Source organism: Tenrec ecaudatus, chromosome 16 (genome assembly GCF_050624435.1).
Source record: "Tenrec ecaudatus isolate mTenEca1 chromosome 16, mTenEca1.hap1, whole genome shotgun sequence".
Classification (NCBI taxonomy): domain Eukaryota; kingdom Metazoa; phylum Chordata; class Mammalia; order Afrosoricida; family Tenrecidae; genus Tenrec; species Tenrec ecaudatus.
In genome coordinates, this window is record NC_134545.1 from 11,676,031 (window position 1) to 11,694,321 (window position 18,291).

At 52.8% G+C, this 18,291-nt stretch overlaps 1 pseudogene; it reads left to right on the forward strand.

The window, feature by feature from the left end:
* The first annotated feature begins 1,441 nt into the window (after nt 1–1,441).
* LOC142428974 (phosphatidylinositol N-acetylglucosaminyltransferase subunit Y-like) lies at nt 1,442–1,830 on the forward strand (annotated as a pseudogene).
* The last annotated feature ends 16,461 nt before the right edge of the window (nt 1,831–18,291 follow it).

Below are 18,291 nucleotides of genomic sequence, written 5' to 3' on the forward strand. Positions count from 1 at the left end.
AGCTGAGAAAGGCATCCTGGGCCTCACCTGGCCCTGGGCCACCCTGGGAAAGGGCAGTGGTGAAAATAACCTAAGAACGGGGACAGCACCTGACAGGGTCTCCCAGACCAAAAACCATGCCTGCCCTGACCTTTCCGCTCGAAGAAACAGCTGCCCAGCTTGGCACACAGAGCATAACACCATCGACAACCAGTAAGCAGCGTGCCGCAGCAGAGGTGGACCCCGCAGCAGAAGGCAACAGAAGGAGCCAGGTCTGGGGGCTTTCAGAGAGGGACACACCGGTCCCCGAGGATGGGGAGCCTGACTTTGAAAAGGCCACCCTGGGAAACTTCCATACATCCGTGTGAGCGAACCTGAACTTCTTGAGTTACCTTCCTTGGCGAGGGTGCTGGCAGAGAACACCGACTGCCATGGGCACAGACAGACAGCCGGCAGAACAGACAAGCCTGCCCATCCGAAATGCTCCTTCCTCGCTGTGGCACGAGGAGACCTCATCTCACAGGCTGAGGGCATGTAGTCCAGAGAGGCCAGTCCCTGGAGGAGGACATTCATGCTTGGGGACAAGACAGAAGGAGACCGTCCCTGAGAAGGATGGACCGGGTGACTGCGCCAAGGCCTTCGGACTTGGTCCCAACCATGAGGCAGCCTCTGGGCCGACAGTGCTCTGTTGTGTTGTGCCCTGGTCGCTGAGTCAGGGCCCACTCAAAGGTACTGAACAACCGACGATGACATAAGACCCCCTCACGTGTCTGTGTGCAGCATCGCAGCTGTGCCACCCTGGGCTCTGAGGTCAGACTGCGTGGGGCCATCCCAACTCCAAGGTCAGGTGGCCCTTGGCAAGTTTCTTCATGCCTCCCTTCACACCCAGCCTGTTTCCTCATCGCAGCATGAGCTCCTAATCCCTAAGACATCGAGTGGCTGTGGGGGTTACCTGCGGCCATTTACAAGAAATGCACCTAAGTACCTCCTGGCATGAAGTAAAAATTCAAAGCCAACCAGTCTTGGTGCATCATGGGGCATTGGGGGTGGGCGCCTTGGGGAAGGAGAGCTCCGGGCCATGCTGGCCAGCCTCCTCTGGGCGGGTTAGAGATACCACCCTTGTGGTTAATAGTTGCACACATACCGCCTCTACCACCCAGGGACTCCCCCTGGCAAATGGGGTTGCTTTATAAAAGTTATCCAGGGGCGGCCCCCCGTCGCCCGCCGGGGGCTGCACACGCCGGGGCCTTGACGGTCAGCCGAGGGGCGCGGGGAGGCGGAGGGGCCGCTGGGCGCCGCGGAGCCCGTGTGGCTGGAGTTCTTGGTGTGCCCGCTCTCCAAGAAGCCGCTCAGATATGAGGCATCGACAAATGAATTAATTAATGAAGAGTTGGGAATAGCATATCCAATCATTGATGGCATTCCTAATATGATACCACAAGCGGCCAGGATGACACATCAAAATAAGAACAAAGAAAAAGCGGAGCCGACTGAACTATAATTAAAAAAAAACCAACAACCCAAACAGCTCAATTCTCTTACTAACATTTACCTTTTTGAGAGTAAGTGTGGCAGGTGCCACGTGGGGGAGAAGAATGTTTCTGTCTCTTCCTACCCTGACTGTCCTCATCCCACTCGTGTCCCTAGCAGGACTGTTCTACTCGGCCTCTGTAGAAGAAAATTTCCCCCAGGACTGCACCAGCACGACCAGCGTGTGCTTTTAGTCTGCTCTTGCCAATCACCATACCTGTTTATGTGTTCTTCCACCTTTGGACTTGGATGGGTATTAAACTCTTCAGACATAATTAATGTAACCAGAGCCAAGATGGTCTATAAAATAATATGTTTGTGGCCTCTTTCTCTGAAAGCTCAATTAGACTGAAATATTGAACTCCCGTTTGGTTGGCAGGGAAGCTGCTTCGCCTTGTTTCTGTCCGAGTTTAGGACTCTAGCAGACGGAGGCTGCAGCGGCTCTGCTCCCGTTCTTGGACCGCACTGATTGTGTGAAGGATCTTGCGCCAGTTTATAACAACAACTGCTCTGTCAGAAGAAATATTTTGACAAAATAGTTTGGAGATTAACAGCCCTAATCAGCTGATAACTTTCTTTATCTTCCCATTTTAACAGTTAACCTTTTGAAATACTGTTTGTTTGGATTCAAGCTCATGAGGCAAATCACACGCAAGGAATGACTAATAATCACAAAGGAGCTTTTTAAAGAGTAGTTGTAGAGAAATAGATTTAAACGAGTGTGATAGAAAACCTTAAAATGAAATTTTCACTTACTAGGCAAAAGTCTTAGTTTGGAAATTTACCTTGTGATTATATGAATACTAATAAAATGAAATGACAACACCCAAAAAAAAAAAAGTTATCCAGGTGTTCGGAGGATGGTGTACTTGCAGATAAACCAGTGGGGGGGAATGGGTAGGGCAGTGTGTTAGTCCAGGTAGACTAGAGAAACAAATTCATGGACACACTCATATGTGTATATGAAAGAGCTTTATATACAAGAGCAACTGTACATTAAGAAAACAGCCCAGTCCAGTCCAGATCAAGTCCATCAGTCCGATATTAGCCCATATGTCCAATACCAATCTATAAAGTCTTCTTCAGACTCATGAAACTCGTGCAATGATGCCGAATGCAGGAAGATCACAGACCCAAGTGGGTGGGAAGTCTTGTAGATCCAGTGGCATTGTAAGCATCCCAGCGCTGGCAGGGGTCTCCACATGGCTCCTCCAGCTCCAGGGCTCTCGCTGCCTTCAGCATAGATCCATGTGTCTTGTCAGTAGAGAGTCTCTCAGCAAGTGAGCTAACAGAGTGTCTCCAGCCTTCAAGGAGGAAAACCAGGAGTTCCCAGAATCCTCAGAAGAAGGCCATGCCCACATAGAGGCCTCATTGGCTATATCCCGATTGCCACCAGATTATGTAACTCCCACAGGTAGTCTTTGTAGTCCTTGTGCCTTTCTGGAATTTCCTTCAGTACCTTTGAGGCTGCAGGGGTGAAGCTGTGGGCCACAAGGCCTCATGGATGAAACAGGGCCTGGCTCCCTGCGCTCACCTGTGGCTCTGAGTCTCTGTGACCCTCTAGCCTGCCCTTGGGAGGCAGCTCTTCTCTAAGCTGATGGGTTTTGTCTGGGGACAGGGGTAAAGGGAGAACCCAGGCTGCTGGGAAAGCAGAGGGCCTAGGGTAGCTTCCAGGCCCTGAGCCTACTCAGCATGGAGAGATGGGGTGGGAGACTGGGAAAGGTTTGTCTGCAGGGCCGACCTTGGTGCTTGTCCATCTGCCTCTCCTCTGCACGTCTGTCCACCCATCCATGCAGACAGGATGTCCTTTACTGCAAGGTGTACAAGGACTCAGGGTGTCAGGGGGCTGAGCAGGCTGCTGCCTGTTGCCCATCTGGCTGGCTACCTGCCTAGGTCAGCCCCCAGGGACCGCTCCATTCACTGTCACCCCTACCCCACCAGTCACCAGACCCACCAGTGCCCTTGAGACAGACAGATTTCCAGCAGCCCCTGCTGTTCTGGTTCACGACGAGAACCTGTGTGTTGAATCCCAATCCTCTGTGTCGCTCTCCTGCCTCCCCTGTCCACTGTAGCCGGGAGGCTCAGCTACAGCCCTGGGACCATGGGGACAGCTGACCTCAGTGGCAGGGCCCCAGGAGCACACCTGGGTGATTCTCACGCCTGGAGCCCAGAGGGGAGGGTTCCCTGAGGCCAGGGCTTAGATTCGCTCACTCTGGGACAAGGCTTCAGGAGGCCTGGCCTGTGGGCCCTCAGGGACAGCGCAGCCCACGGGATCTGTGCCGGCGTGGAGGAGGAGCCTCAAGGGCACTCAGCTGCCTCCCCAGGTAGGAGGCCAGGGCAGCCAGCGACAATAACTCAAGCCTGGTGAGGAGGGGCCTCCTGCCAAACCCACCTGCGCCCCAGGGGAGGCGCCCCCCCTCCTGCTGCCCACCCTAAGATCCGTTGCAGGACCTGGTGTCTGGGGAGGGAAAAGCCCAGTGAGTGTTGGAGAGGCAGGGGGACTCCCTCCTGGAGGAAGCCCGAAGATGAGGCAGGTTTGACTGGACAGAGGAACCAGAAAGTTCTTGTATGCAAGTGGCAGGGGCCAAGGCCAGGGGGTCAGGGTTCAAGGAGACCCTGGCCGTCTCCTTTCCTGACCCCGTGGCTCACTGAGGAGGGCTGCCCCGTGAGATTTTCTTGGCTCTCATCTCTGTGGAAACGGACAGCCAGGCCTTTACTCTGTGGTACCACCGGGTCAGTTTCAACTGCCAACCTATCGCTCGACGACTGTTACAAACTGCTGGGTTGAGGCTGCTGGTATGTGTGTAAGAGGTTGGGGGTGGGAGGATGAGGGATGAAATACCCAAATAGATTTATTTCTTTTTTCCCCCCCCCAAACCACTGGCATATTTTTAATGAGCGCATCTACCGGACATGGCTGCCATCGTGCTCGGGGCAGTATAAGTATGCCAGCCAGAAGCTGCCTTCCGATGCTATTCCACAGAGCACTGCAGATGGTGCCAGCCAGGAGGTGCCCGGAGTGGAGGTGTCTAGGCAGGGACCTGAGCCCCGCCGTGATGACGTGAATTTGGAGGGGGTGTCATTTTCTGGGTTTGAACCTGTACGGGTCAGTGGGGGACCCGTGGGACTCCAGTTGGAGTGCCTGGAGAGGTGGTGAACGGGGCAGGGGGACTGTCCTGACCTGGTGGCATCCAAAGGCCTTCCTGGAGGAGGAGGGACTGATCTGGGACGTGAAGCATACATACATTGGCAGGAGCAAGAGCAAGAAGAAGGCCATAAAGCTGAGAAAAGAACTGGCCGGGGGGCGGAGGGGGGGCGGGGAACCCTGTGTGGGTGAGGGCCCCAAAGGAGGCACACTCAGGTGTGTGGAAGAATGGTCACTGTTGCCCAGATGTCCTTGACCGGGACAGGCAGCTGATGCGGACCGGCTCCCATTCCCGCAGCCCTGTGCTCAGTGGGGGCAATGCCACCTAGTCTGACTCCACCAGGGTCATGCTTGAGCCTGCTGTTCCCACTGGGCCCTGCTATCTCACTGGGGTCACCCCCTCACCCCAGGCAGCGCAATGGGTGCCCCAACGACCACTATCCAGTCGTCTCCTGTAAGGCTTTCATCGGCTGCCCTGGGCGAGTAGGTCATTCTTCAGGCCTCTTCCTCAGGCTGGGGTCCCCACTGAGACCTGTCCACTGCAGGGGCCATTGCTGGTATCTGAGGGACCAGTGGCATGGCCTCCGGTATCAGAGTAGCATGTGGGCCACAGCAGGAAGACCAAACCAGCACACGAAGGGGAGGGGGTACTGGGGTCACAGACACTGTGAGGGGCACGGTGTCCGCTCACCAGGCCTTGCTCCCAAGGGGCCACCGAGCAGTTTGAACCACTGACCTCATGCTTGGCAGCTGAGCGCTTAACCATTGGGCCAGGGGTCCGGGGTGTCTTGATGGCTGCATCGATGTCGTATGAGTTATGTGGTCTCAGGACCTGCAGCCGATGCCGGGAGTAGCCACTTGGGGTGTGAACACCCCGCCTTATCCAGAGACCTGGGAGAGAACAGGGTGCCTGAGAGGGGGTGGCTCTGACCAGTATGTGAGGGGTGCAGCTTCCTCCTCCCTGACCGGGTTCACTCTGTGTCCTATTCCTAGGACTTCAGCAAGGTGGCCCTCCAGCCATTTCTTTCCTTGTAGACTTTGAGAGTGGCCTGCAGGTAGTCACGTGAGCCCAGGTGATCCCCGGCAGAAGCCCCCTCCCTGCACCTCTCCCATCCTCGCCCAATCTCCCACCATCTTCCCTGAGGACAGTGCTATGTTGTGTGTTGAGAGGACCTCACGCTTCACAGCCTGCAGGACGGAGGACGCTGCTCCGTGGGGTGTCCTGGGCTGTGATCTTGACAGGGATGTGCTGCTACACAGCAGGCGGGCATGAACCACCCACCTTTCAGGCAGCAGCTGAGCCCTCAACCCTTGTGCTACCAGACTCCTTTATGTCAGAGTGCTATTCCCACCCCACCCCACTCTGGCCAGAACAATACCCTTCCAGAACTACTGCCCTGGGGTTGCTTCTGTCCGGACTCCTAGCAAGCCCCAATAGCAATTCTGAGACCGTCAGTCTTTATCTGGACCGGCAGCCTCATCTTGCTCCTGCGGAGCCCTTGGTAGGCTGGAACCACCAACTTGTGGTTGATAGACAACCTAATGTCTCCCCCAAGAAACCACCCAGCTCCTTTACTAAGAATAAACACAACACCCACCCACCCCCTGCCGCCAAGCCAATCCAGATCCTCCGTAGGGTTTCTGAGATTGTAAGTCTTTCTCCCTCAGAGCAGCTGGTGGGTTTGAACTCCCCAAGTCTGTCTCCCAGGTAGCCATCCCCACCTGACTGCTCAACCAGAGGCCATCATTGTTTGCATCTGAGCCCCCAAGTCCTTTCCTCCTCTCCCACCTCCCACCCCAGGGGGCCCCCTGTCCCCTGTCTCTCCTGACCCCTCCCCCCAGGCCAGCACCTCTCGCAGACTGGGGAGCAGATGGCAGCGTCTGAGTGAGCACACTCCCTCTGCGCTGATGGATGACACGGGTGTGGACAGCTGTTATTTTTAGCCGTCTCTCACCACCTTCCACTGTCCTCGGCTTGGGAGAAATTTTGTCCCTGTGCTCTGGGCAGCAGAGGGTGGCTGGGGCTGTGGTTTCCACCCTCGGGCAGTTTTGTCCACACCGAGGGCCATCTACCCTTTGTCTAGGAGGGAGTGCTGATGGTGCCTTGTGGGTCATGGTTGGGTTACGGTTAGGGTCCCAAACCGAGTCCAAGGCAAACTCCAGCAGCACCTATACTGTGTTTCTCGGCGCCTTGCTTTCTTGAAGAAAAATACTTCTAATTCGACTGTGGTGTGAACACCTGCCCCACAGAGGAAGGACGTAGCATTTCACCAGGGGCTGCCCTGACCAGTTAGTGGTACCGTTTATACCCTGCCAGTCGGACAGCCCTGCTCTTTTCCCCTTCCCCCAAATCCACTGCCATCTGCTGAGCCGCTGCCCCCCGGGGTTCACCCCAGCCTGCAGCTCCGATGCCAGATGCCCAGTAGAGAGACCTTTGAGCTCGCCTGGCACCCAACCCAAAGCAATCCCTTCTTCGCTTGTTCAAGCCGGCTTCCAGGGACAGTTTTGGTTTGGGGTTTAAGGTTTATAAATAATCTCAGCCATCACCAAGCCATCTCAAACAACCAAACTGGCTCCCCTCCCTCCCCACACACACACTCCCCACCCCCAGTCAGTTCTGACTTCTGGAAACTGCAGCAGCGGTTCCCAACCTCCCTGACGCCGCGACCCTTTCATCCAGTTCCTCATGTGTTAGGGACGCCCCCCCCCCACCTTAGCATTATTTCCGTTGCTACTTCATCACTGTCATTTTGCTGTTGTGATGAATCAGGCGACCCCCCCCCCTATAAAAAGGTCATTTGACCTCCAAAGGGGTCACGACCCACAGGTTGAGAAGCGCTGCCCTGAAGGCTGGCATAGAACTGCCCCCGTGGGCTGCTGGGGCAGTCAGTCTTGATGGCAGTGGACAGATTTTCCTTTCTCCCAAGGAGCAGGAAGATGGTGGGTGTGAGCTGCTGGCCGTGTGGATGCATCCCTCAGGAGGCCCCTGGGCTCTTCAGAGAATGTAGTGTCGCATGATTCACACACGGCACAGTGCACATGAAATACAGTGAAGTGGGGACCAGTGCTCAAGACCCCACCCCACCCCAGCATCTGGATGGCTGACTGATGTCTGCCTCCCGGTGACCCGGTGGTGGGTGGAGGCTATTGTGAATCTCCATTTGTAGGTGGAGAGACTGGGGCTGGGAGAGCAGGAGGGGCTGCTGAATACTCATCACCGCTGAGCAGGGATTTGCCAGCCTCCGGCCTCCATGCTGTGAAGCACCGTGTGTTGCTGCCTGCTGTCCCCGTGTCCACGCCACCCAGGGCCACCTTCTGTAGACCAGGAGGCAATGCTGCACCATCTTCTCCCCCGTCGGGACCTCCGAGTCCACTGTATTGTGCCTTCCACTCTCACAGGCTCTTCTCCAGGGCTCCGTCACGTGGTGGTGACCCGCAGGGTGTTCGTGATGAGCTAGACTTGAGCAATGCTATGAAGCTGTACTTGGATCCACGGTCCACACCCGCGTAAGTCGCAGTCAAGAAACCAAATGCCTTGAGAAAACCTGCTGCACACCATCTATGGGATGCACCCAAGAGCAGAGGTGTCCCTTTGAATATTAGGGTGCCCCTGACCCAAGCCAGGGTATTTTCAGTCACCTGCACCTGATACACAGGCAGAAGCCAACTGAAGAAGAATTCGATGTCCTTGAATTACAGTATTGACATCACGAGCACAGATGAGACCGTGGATTTTCCCCAAAAATCAACAAGCCCGTCTTGGAGGAAGGAATAGCCCAGAATGTTCCGTAGAAGGGAAGTGTGGACAGACTTTCTCTCACCTCCTTTGGACATGTCATCAGGAGGAGTTGGGCTCTGGAGAAGTGGGGGGCCAACAAAAAAGAAGACCCTTCCCACAGGTGAATTGACCCAGGGGCTGCGGCAATGGCCTCAACCATTGTCATGAGTGTGAGAATGATGACCCAGGACTGGGCAGTGTTTCCTTGGATTTAAGTAAGAGCTAACATCAGTAGTTCGGGGAAACAAATCAATGGGCTGCTTTTTCCTGGTCCATCATAGTCCAGAAACTCCGCTAGAACCTACCATCGATGCCCCTGCTGGTACTTGAGCTACTGGTGGCATAGCTTCCAACAGACAAGCTACAGTCAGACACCTGCACTTGTCGAGTTTCTGCCTCTGTGTTCTTTTGGCCATTCTGATGACGGTATAGAGCTAGCACATCGTGGTTTTAACTTGAGTTTCTACGACAATGGATGAGACTGAACATTTTCCCCCTGCTTGGTATCACTTGAGCATCTTTAGTGAATGCCTTTGCCCATTTATCTCCTGGACTTTCGTTGGTGTTAGAAATCACAAATGATGATGGCCACAAATGTACAAATGTGCTTGACACGATGGATGGATGGCTTGTGATAAGTCGTGCGAGCCCCCGATAAAATGATTTTTAAAAAGAAAAGAAATCAGAGACCACGCTCATTTGGTTTGGGTTTTTGTATAGATCTCCCCTGGGTTATTCAGAATTGTTTTGCTTAGTTCAGATTGACCTTTTCTTCTTCTTAAATGTTAGTAGTATTTTTTTTCCTGCAGTTTCCTAAGACTTTAAGACCATGCTCCATGACATATCTTTTTATTATTTTTCTTTTTAAAAAATCATTTTATTAGGGGCTCATACAACTCTTAACAGTCCTTACATACATCAGTTATGTAAAGCACATTTGTACATTCATTGCCCTCATCATTCTCAAAGCATTTGTTCTCCACCTATGTCCCTGGCATCAGCTCCTCATTTTTTCCCCTCCCTCATGAACCCTTGATAATTTATAAATTATTATTTTGTCATATCTTACACTGTCTGATGTCTCCCTTCACTCACTTTTCTGTTGTCCATCCCCCAGGGAGGAGGTTATACATAGATCCCTGTAATCTGTTTCCCCCTTTCCACACCACCCTCCTTCCACCCTCCTGGTATCACCACTCTCACCACTGGTCCTAAAGGGATCATCCATCCTGGATTCCCTGTGTTTCCAGTGCCTATCTGTAGCAGGGTACATCCTCTGGTCTAGCCAGATTTGTAAGGTAGAATTGGGATCATGATAGTGGTGGGAGGGGGAGTATTTAGGAACTAGAGGAAAGTTGTATGTTTCATCATTGCTACACTGCACCCTGACTGGCTCGTCTCCTCCCCGAGAGCCTTCTGTAAGGGGATGTCCAGTGGCCTACAAATGGGCTTTGGGTCTCCACTCCACACTCCCCCTTATTCACATTGATATGATATTTTTGTTCTGATGATGCCTGATACCTGATCCCTTCGACACCTTGTGATCTCACAGGCTGGTGTGCTTCTTCTATGTTGGTTTTGTTGCTTCTAAGCTAGATGGCTGCTTGTTTACCTTCAAGCTTTTAAGACCCCAGACGTTATATCTTTTGATTGCCGGGCACCATCAGCTTTCTTCGCCACATTTTCTTATGCACCGCTTTGTCTTCAGTGATCCTATCAGGGAGGTGAACACATCTGGCTCAGAAGCTACAAAGCCCACATGGAAGAAGCACACCAGCCTGTGTGCTCACGTGGTGCCGAAGGGATCAGGGATCAGGCATCAAAGAACAAAAAAATTATATCATTGTGTGTTCAACTCCCTGATAAGATCACTTTATTGGGGCTCTTACACCTCTTATAGCAATCCATACATCAGTTGTATCAGGCATATTTGTACATAGGTTACCCTCATTATTTTCTAAACATTTACTTTCTATTTGAGCCCTTGGTATCAGTTCCTCTTTTCCCCCTCCTTCCCCACTCCCACCCGCATAACCCCTTGATAAATTACAAATTATATTCTTTTCATATCTTACATGGACGACTGTCTCCCTTCCTCCATGGTTTCCGTTGGTCCGCCCCCTTAAGAGGATGAGCGTGGTTATGTGTTGATCATTGTGATCAGGTCCCCCTTCTCTCCTCTCCCCACCTTCCCCCTACCCTTCTGGTATCACTATTCCCATTTCTGCTCCAGAGGGTTTTATCTGACCTGGGCTCCATGTGTCATGAACTCATATCTGTACCAGTGCACATGCTCCAGTCTAGCCCACAGTGGAAGGCAGGGCTGGGTCATGATAGTGGGAAGTGAGGAAGCCTCAAGGAACCAGGGGAAACGTGTGTTTCATCCAAGCTTTACTGCACCCTGGTTGACTCATCCCTTCCTTGTGACCCTGCTGTGAGGAGGTGTCCCACTATCTACAGGTGGGTTTTGGGTCTCTGCTCTAACCCCCCTCATTCGCAACAATATAGTTTTCCTTTGTTTGTTTGTTTGTTTGTGGTCTTCTGATGCCTGTTACCTGATCCTGTCGACACCTCATAATCAGGCTGGTGTGCTTCTCCCATGTGGGCTTGTTGCTTCTCTGCTAAGTGGCCCTTGTTTATCTTCAAGTCTTTAAGACCCCAGATGCTGTATCTTTTGATAGCCGGGCAGCATCAGCTTTCTTCATCATATTTGCTTGTGCACCCATTTTTGTCTTCAGCGATCGATTGTGCTGGGAGGGTAAACATCACAGAATGCCAGATTGATAGAACAAAGTGTCCTTGCATTGAGGGAGGGCTTGATCAGAAGTCCAAAGTCCATCCAATTTCTCAATGTATTACCATATGAATATATGTACATAGGCCAATACCTCTATTTTTATGAATTAATGTATTTACATATATATATATATACATACACCTCTATCCATAGCTTTGCTTCCTAGATCATTCATTTCAGCAAGATTGCTTTTGCTCCAACACCCCCAGGATCTCTACATCTTCCCTGTTGATTTTCATTCCCTAGTTGTTCCCCTGCCTGTGATGTTGTTTGCTCACCACTCCCTTCCCCCACTCTTTCTGACTTTTCTGAAGTAGATTTCCAGGCCTTTCTTCTGGGGTACCTCTGGATGGATTCCACCCCCAGCCTTCCAATGAGCATCTGAGTGTGTTCACCACGGGGGCCACCAGGGCCTCCTGCGAGTACAAGAGTGGTGTTTATAAAGCCGAAACTCTGCGGAGGGGGCTGGGTCCATGAGAACTCTGTACTTCCTGCTCAGGTGTGCGGTAAACATAAAACTTCCCTAAACATTTAGTGTGCTAAGGAAAAGTAGCAGCCAGATGATGTCCCTGGGCTGGGGTGACTCAAAGCTACTCAGCTCTGCTCATAAGTGCCCCTGGCCCTCAACCTCGGCCTCACCTGCCGCAGATGGGCCAGTGAGAAGGTTGCATCCTGACGCCAGCCCTACAAGGAGCTTTGCAAGCTGAAGCCACCTTTGCTGTCATTTCCAGGGCCCTAGCTGCAGGTGGGGGGGTATAAAGGGCATAGTCAGGCCCCCCAAGGGGTCAGCAGGCCGGCCAGGAACATTTGTGTCCACAAAAGAGAAAAAATAAGTCAAAGAGGATCTTTTTTTCTTCCTCTGTTTTGTTTTCTCTTTAATCAGAGAGAGAGAGAGAGAGAGAGAGAGAGAGAGGGAGAAGCAGAGTGGGGGAAATGGACCTAATTATAAATGAGAGTGGCGTGAAGTTAATGATGACTCATTTTTTAAATTGGTGTTTGACAAGAACAAGAAAGAACTGAAATTGGGACAATTAGGAGGTAATGAAGAGCTTGGAAAACAGGGAGGAAGCAGGTAAGGGAGTGAGGAGGCTGGCAGGAGAGGGAGGCTCTGGACCAGGCGAGGGCTCAGGCCCCTTGGGGGTTCCCCCTGGGCCAGACAAAGGCTAGATGTTGTGTATGGGGATGTCCCTGAGCCATGCAAGGGCTGGGGTCCCATGGGGCACCTACCTGGACCAGGGAGGGGCTGAGGGTCCCATGGGGCACCTCTCTGGATCAGGCAGGGGCTGAGGGTACCATGGGGCACCTCTCTGGATCAGGCAGGGGCTGAGGGTCCCATGGGGCACCTCTCTGGATCAGGCAGGGGCTGGGGTCCCATGGGGTACCTCTCTGGATCAGGCAGGGGCTGGGGTCCCATGGGGCACCTCTCTGGATCAGGCAGGGGCTGGAGTCCCATGGGGCACCTCTCTGGACCAGGCAGGGGCTGAGGGTCCCATGAGAGATGTTTCTAGGCCAGGCAGGGACTCGGGGCCCAGGAGGGACCTTTTTGGGCTAGGCAGGATCTGGGGATCCTGTGGGGGACTTCCCTCAGCCCGCCAGGGACTAGAGGTCCTGTGGGGGCCTCATTGTGCCAGGCAGGTGGGAAAGAGAAGGGGGCAGGAAATCAGAGGGCCTCCCAGACTCCATGGAGACCACATATCTTGAGCCTGTCCACTTCTCACAGTGCAGCCACGCCACAATGACCCTTCTAGCTGGCCCCTTATGGTCCTCTCTCACCTTCTCCCGTAACCACTGCCTCGGCCAGCCCAGAGATTCTGTCTAGAGACAAGGCAGCTGCTGCCTCTTTTACCTGAGCCTCCTGTGGCTCCCCAGTGTTCACCAGAGAGAAGTCTAACCGCTGGCAAGGCTCTCCTTTAAGTCCCTGCTTGCCTTGGGCATCTTGACCCCTCGCCCTCTACCTGCCTGGAGGTGGCATCCTCAGAGGCATCAAGCTTGTTTTGACCACAGGGTCTTTGCATGTGCTGCACCTCTACCAGTAGCACATGGCCTTCACGCGGGCGGGAAGCAGGCAGCGTCTCCCCAGCCTCAATTCTCGGGAGCGTTCTGGCTGTACTCCTTCTAAGACAGAGCTGTTTGTTCTGGCAGTCAGCAGTGCTTTCAATATTCTTCTCCATAATTAAAATGCATCTATTCAAATATTGTAGGAGACTGCTATTATATAAAGTCAAGAATAGGTTTCCACGCAGAGGAGAAGAAAGTGTCTTTGGCAGTTTCAAAGGGCGGGGGGAGGGGAAGGGAGAGTAAATCATTGCCAGGTAGACATTAACTTGTGTGAAGGGGAAGGCAGTGTGTGTGTGTGTGTGTGTGTGTGTGTGTGTGTGTGTGTGATGGATGGATAGATAGATAGATAGATAGATAGATAGATAGATAGATAGATATGGAGCTATGGTAAATGCATACATCAGATTAATGAAAACACATCATTTGAACAAGGTTCAGGCACATTGGTACCAAAGCCCGAGGTGGGAAAGCTCAATGCCCTGGGAGAAGATTGAAAACATCAGTCTGAGGAGAGTATTTTCCAACTCTGGAACATGTGGGCCTTTCGAAGTCCGTCTCAGAGACCAGGAAAGATCCGGGGTCAGCACTGTGAGAAGGAAGAAAGGCCCCCTTCTCAGAAAGACCCGAGATGACCACTGGTGAGGCCAACATGATGTGGAAGGTGCTTGGGAACCAGGAGTCTGTGCTCTTCCCAGAATCCTTTACACTCCATGCCAGCAGTCCCAGGTCCTGAGAGGCATTGCCTGAAATCCCAAAAAAAGTGTTACGTTCATCCATGGTGACGTTACGCAACTTAACCAACGCTATTAACACTGGTTATCTCATGCCCATCAGGGATTTGGGCTGGTAGTGGTGTGTGTCTTCAATATTTGGAAATTACTTATGAATAAAGATCCCCCAAGAGGATCATACGGCCCTTCGCATAGGAGTTAGAGAGGGTGCTGTACGCTAGGAAAGGAAGCTCCCAGATTCCATGAAGCTTCGTGGTTTGCTGTTCTCCTGAAAGAAAGCTGCGAGATGCTTTTCTGATTGCTTTTATTGTGTGCAAGTGATCCCTGGTGGCATAGTGGTTGCCCATCAGGCTGCTAACTGCAAGGTCAGCAGTTCAAAACCACCAGCCACTCCTCAGGAGAAAGAGGAGACTTTCTACTCCCGGAAGAGTGACCGTCTCGGAAACCCACAGGGGCAGTTCTACCTTGTCCTAAATTGGAATTGAATTGGGTTTGGATTATTTTTATTGTGTGTAAATCCCAATCCCTGCATACGGAACAGGGATTGCTCTGATGGATACACAGGTTTGGGAGATTTTTTTTTTCTCCCTTGGTTCGCCTTTTTAGCATTTTTTCTTTCTTAGTTTGACGTTAAACAAGCCAAGTTTGGAGACTTCTGTAAATTAGAATGAGTCAGTCTTTGCTTCTTGAATCAATTTCATATAACGTGATGTTGGCAAGTACCGTGGGCTGCCAAAAGAGCCCACAAATCTGTCTTAGAAGAAGTACGGCTAGAAGGCACCTTAGGAGCAAGGATGGGAGGCTTCGCCGCATATACTTTGGACCTGTTGTCAGGGGAGACCAATCCTTGGAGCAAGGGCATCATGCTCGGCAGAAGAGAAAGGCAGTTAAAAGGAGGAAGGCCCTTGACAAGATAGGTCGACACAATTTGGACAACATGTGCAGACTCGGTGAGACGAAGTCTTGCCATCCTTCCCTCCAAGGCACATGGCGGTGGCATGTCTTCCGAGCCAGAGCCGCTTGTTCTTTCGGCAGCCCATAGGACTCTCGCGATTCTTCCCCCAACACCCTCGTTGGAATGCATCCATCTTTCTTCAACTTCCCTTATTCAGTGTCCAACCTTCTCATGCGTACGAGGCGATGGAAAATGCCACGGTTTGGGGCAGGGGCACCTTCATCCTCCAAGTCACATCCCTGCCTTTCAACACTCGAAAGAGGTCGTGCAGCAGGCAGACCCAGCGCAGTGCAGCATTGACCTTGACGGCAGCAGAGCACTGCCTCTTTCTCCCGCAGAGGGGCGAGCGGGTACCAACTGCTGACCTTTCCGTCAGCAGCCCTCGATGAGGGGCCGAGTGCACTGTCAAGACTCCTGACAGGATGCTGGCTGGGGCAGAACGTCCATCACATACTGTCCATGTAACTCCCTGCTCGTAGTTGAGAGGGCAAGGCTCTGAGAAGCCAGGTCACCAGCCCAGAGAGGAGGAATCGCAGCAGGCACTGAATCCTGTTTTCTCCCCTGACATCACATGCCACATGTCAGGCGCTGTCCTTGGGATCCAGCCCACGGCCGTCTGGGCTGCCGTGAACTTGGAATGTTAAATCTCTGATTCATAGGGTCAGGAAGCCAGCCACCTGGCCAGACCAGGGAAACCTGACAATGAACTGTAATTCAATCATGTACTGTCCTTAGCCAGAGCAGACAGAGTGGGAGATGAAGCTCTTTTTTTTCAGCAGTTTTATTGGCCTAGAGTTCACATATCATACAATTTAATAGTTCCATTATATTAAAAAAGTTGTACAATCATCCCCATGATCAATTTTAGAACATTTTCATCCTTCTTGTACTCGTTGTTCTTAGCTCCCCATTTTCCCCCAAACCTTCCCTGCCAGGCCCCCCAAGAAACCAATGATACAGTGACTATGTGTATACACTTACCTATGCTGGGTTTCATATACAGAAACACACACGCGGTAGCAACAAAGTAAAACAGAGAGAAAACTCTTAATTGAAAGGAAAGCAGAAAATCTTTCAAATTAGAACAAATTTTAAATGGGACAAAAAAGGAGATCAAGTGATAAGGTGTTAAATTTTAACTGCACTCTGCCTGATAGCAAGGCATTCACTTCCCTGGTCTGTGCTCAGAGGGGATTCACCAGGGCCTTAATCCATGTGTATTGCCCCTTCACTTTTTTCCCCCCAACTGAAATAACTTTAAAATGAGTCAAAAGGAAGGTCAAAGGATACTACCTTTTAATCCACCTACATCTGCCCTCATCGACTTTACGATGCTCTCTGGCTGATAACAAAGCTAGTCACATCCCTGGACCATGTCCCCTGTCATCCATCGCCTTCTGCAAACCGGGGGCGCACAATCTAAGCTCTGATACCATTCCCTCCTTTGGATTCAGATTTTATTACTTGCAATCCTTGGATCACACAGGCCGGTGTGCTTCTCCCACATGGACTTGGTTGATGCCTCAGCAACTAGAGTTCCTAACCTGAAAGAACTGTGGCCAGCAGGCTGAAAGCCATTGAGAACAGTAGCCAGCACTGCCCAGAGAGAGGAGGGACCCTGCTGGGAGGAAGCAGCCTGGAGTGGCCCAGCCCAGATGCCTAACCAGGAGGCAGAGGAAAATCCCACCCCTCCCCAACCCTGGGGGGGCGCTGGGGGCAGGCAGGGCTCCTCCTATCCCCGCCGGCCTGCCCCAGGCCAGACCTCCTCCTAGGCAATTGTTCACTGAAGTGTGACCTTGCTCTGTGACCTCGCCCAGCTTCAGAAACGGGAGCCTTGTCAGCCCAGAGTCCTCACGAGGATGTGAAGGCAGCGTGGTTGTCACCATTCCTAGTGCGGGACAGACATCGTCAGTCTGTGGTCATCCCTGCAGCAGTGGACGTCTCTGGGTGGTGCAGACAGTTGATGCGCCTGGGTGGGCTGGCAGAAACCCTGACCGGCCAGGTCCACTCTGGTGCCCTTGGTGGCACCCTGGGTCAACAGCAGCTTGGCAGCAACTGGTCATTCCATGGCTCCTAAGAGCTGAGCTGCTTTTATATCCCCAAGGGACCCTCTGGGGTCCCACAGAGTGAGGCTGGGGTTAGTTCCCAGGAAATGGATCGAGGAGGGCCAGGGTGGAGCTTAGGAAGGCAGTCACGCAGGGGTGAAGGGTCAGGGCTATTTGAAGGCTTAAGGTGGGCTAGGAGGGTGGAGGGGAGCCCTGTCCCTCACCACTTCCAAATGGCCTCCCTTGATCTGCCCCGCCCCTGCCGCTCAACATGGTCACGGCGGCGTTTCCCCTCAGCCTGGCATACGGAGACAAAGAGACCCTCCACCACAGCTCAGTGCTCCCTAGCACTAGAGCCAGGGGCAGGGCAGGTGTGCAGAAAGCTGGTATCCAGGGCTGCCCACAGAGCCCAAGGCCACAGTTCACGTGTGGGCATGCCTGTGTCTGCAGCATGAGTGGCTCTGAGCCCAGCAACCCCTCCCAGGATCAGCTGCGGGTCCGGCTCCTTGTGCTTCTGGACGAGACTTGGTGGCTGCTGGGCTGCAGATGGTCTCCCAGCTGGTGGCTGCTCTGGCCGCCTGGGCGAATTCCCCGCAGACTGGCTCTGGGCTCTGGACAAGCTACTCTGCCTGACCTGACCCTCTGGTGACCCTCACACAGGGGCTGTATTCCGCTCTGTCATCGGAGTCCGCCCAGCCAGGCTGACTGCTCTCCCCCTAGAGCAGCCCCCTCCTTGCGCCCCTGCAATTCCCATCCCCCAGAGGAGAGCTGAGAGCACACCATTTGGCACTGACTCCACCTGCATGCACACCAGCACCCCTCTGGGCTTCTGGGTTTGCCCCTCTGTGCACCCAGGGTCTTGGGCAGGGGAATATTCCTCAAGAAGGGCAGTACCCAACCACCACCACCACCACCACTCCACTAAGAAGTCTCTTAGAAGCAAGGCTCGGTGACTGCTTCTGAAATCCTTGACCCTGAAACCCGAAGACCTAGATGGTACCCCACTACCCCTGCCCACTTCTCTGAGAAGAAAAAGAACAACATTCAAAATCATACAAAAGAGCCCGGATCTGCAGCCAGTGGATCTGCTCAGTTGGTGTGTTTGCCGTGGGGTCGGGAGAGGAACAGTCTTTGTGATGTAGAAATATCCCTCTTCACTGCTGTGCTGGGAATGGATTGGATAGGTGGGGGAAGTTGGTTTGAGTGTGGGACCGTGTGTGTTCGTGCATGTGTGTGTGTGGGCATGCTCACCTATTGTCTTCAATTCTTACCA